Source organism: Podarcis bocagei (assembly GCF_964188305.1).
Source record: "Podarcis bocagei genome assembly, chromosome: W".
NCBI classification, from domain to species: domain Eukaryota; kingdom Metazoa; phylum Chordata; class Lepidosauria; order Squamata; family Lacertidae; genus Podarcis; species Podarcis bocagei.
The window spans coordinates 59,260,429-59,263,199 of NC_138131.1; positions in this window are offsets into that span (position 1 = coordinate 59,260,429).

A 2,771-nucleotide genomic window follows, 5' to 3' on the forward strand; every position below is an offset into this window, starting at 1 on the left:
AGAAGTAGGGGGGTGGTGACATGGGAGGAGGGAGGAAAATGGAAATGTTTATATACCCCTCCACAGTCTTCTGCCCAGTGAGCTGAGCTAGCAGCTGTGATTCTTGCCTTTCAATCCTTTCCTACTCAACCTTTCAATCTTATTGTGGATACTCAGTATGTATATCGCCTTTTTGCTAGTTTACCAATATCTTATATAACTCCTTCCTTGGATTCTGACTTGTTTTCCTTGTTTCTTGGCCTGCAGGCCTTACTTCAGCACAGAGAGTTATCTTATTATGTTGCACATCTTCGCTCCCACACATCACACCCAGGGTATTTAGCAGAGGGCAATGCAAGAGCAGATGTGGCTCTGAGGGACATTTCTACCTTTTCTCTCTTTTCTGACCCTATACTAGGTCATAACACCTTTCACCTTCCTGCGAAAGCATTGGCAAAGCATTTTTCTATTCCTTTGGCCCAAGCAAGGGATATAGTTTCCCAATGTGCTTCTTGTTCTAAATCTCAGCTGGCCATTCCTTTTGATGCTGTCAATCCTAGGGGCACGTCTGCATTGGCGTGTTGGCAGATGGATGTCACACACACACCTGTGTTGGCTCCACTCTCCAAGGTTCACCTCACGGTGGACACCCACTCTGGATTCATATGGGCTACGCCCATGAGGGGGGAAACAGCTCGGCATGTCATTCAGCACACTATCCGCTGTTTCTCAGTCATGGGTAAACCTGCGCGTATCAAAACTGATAATGGTCCAGCATATATTTCTAAAACATTTTCGGAATTTTGTATGTTGTGGAATGTGAAATTAACTCATGGCATACCCTTTAACTCCACAGGTCAAGCTATAGTGGAAAGAGCACACCTGACGTTCAAAACACTATTGCTTAAACAGCTTGGCGGCCGAAGCATACCAACGGCAGATATCCCTTCGGCTGTTCACCAAGTTCTTTTTGTACTTAACCATCTTTTATATCCACATAATAGGACCCATACTCCCGCGGAATTGCATTTTAGGAAGGAGGAGGCACTCCCCCGCCCCTTGGTGGTGTACCGACGCTTGCCTGATCCCGCGTGGCATGGACCTGTTCCGCTGATCACGTGGGGACGAGGGTACGCGGCAGTGGACGTCGAGGACAAGCCTTTGTGGGTTCCAGCTCGATGCGTGCGGCCATGGCGAGTCCCTTCAACTACAGAAGTGCCTTCCTAACCATTTGCCTTGCCATCTTTTGCTGCATCATTATACAAGGATGAGAAGCAGACGACACAATCCAGTTGCAGCCACCATATTTCACCTTATCGGCTGGCAAGCAGCTGTCGCCTGAATCCTACTCTGGCTGGCAGTATCCACGGCTCAGCCACTCTCGAACTATAAGAACAGCATTGTTGAATAAGACTTTTAGGGGAGAAAATTATCATAAGATATGGAGGAATAATATTTTTGTACAAGATATGATTAAGTTTACCAGTTTATTGCATGCTTCTAAATGTTGGTTATGTATGCACATGCCGCCCTTTGCCAGTCATTCAGGCATAATGCTTCATGGCGTGCCTGTCAATGGATCTTTTCAATTTACTGATATTATATCCCCTAAGCAAACTTTTTGGCCTCCAGTACAATTGACCCTCCATGAGCCTGCCCCCATTTGTTTTCAAATTAAAGAGGGGAAAGAATCATGGGGCATATATCCAAACTGTCAATATACATTGAAATTCATGTTTAATAGCTCTTGTTCTCTTACAGGAACATACAGTGACCAATCTCAGTGCTTTAGAAGCGATACCAGTGCATGGCTAAAAACTAGGAAAGAAACCTACCATGCAAATTGGAGTCTGAATTCTTCTATCCCTGGCTTAGCAAATGCCACAGATGAGCAATTTCATATCAGTTCCTTATTTACTGAAGCCTTTAATTGGTCCCAACAGAGTAGTAATATCAGCTATTTACTCCAAAGAGAGTTATGGTTGCTTTGTGGCGAAAAAGCATACAAAGCCATTCCTCGAAACCTCACAGGCACATGTACATTGGGTCTCGTGGTTCCGTTGTTGTATAAGGTTGATAAGTTACCATCTTCTCTTAGACTACGAAATCGTCGGGAGGTAAATTCACCCATAAATCAATATATCGGTACCCAGGTCTCTCGGGCCTTGCTGCCCTCGGTGGGTGCAGCAATGAACTATAGGGACCTCCATCGGCTAGCAAATTGGACTGAAGGATTATTCAATGATACCATAAAAGCTTTGAAGGAACTCAACCAGGAGGTGTCTGCAATGAGAGAAGTGGTTTTACAGAATCGTTATACTTTGAATGTGATTTTAGCTTCAAAAGGAGGAGTTTGTGCGCTTGTTCATTCTCACTGTTGCATGTTTATTCCTGATAATAATGTCAGCATATCTGCGACAATCGACCATATGGAAACCATGGTAGCCCACAATCCGTTTGCCCCCCCTCCTTCCGTTGATCCATGGGCATGGTTATATTCTTGGCTTCCGGATGGAAGTTGGCTTCGACATTTATTGATTTTAGTGATCATTATAGTAGTTATTTGCATTATTTTGTGTTGCTGTATACAATGTATTCCTTCTTTAATTTCTGTATGTACTGCATGGTTCTCCAGTCCGCGGCCCGCTTCCGGTCTCACAAGAGTCGCCTATCGCGCTCGATATAACCGTATTGGTACTGACATATATGACTCTGATTAAATAAATAAAGAAAGAGGGCATGTGGGAGCCAGGAAGTCATGGAAAAGGCTTGTAGTGCCACCTGGTGCCTTG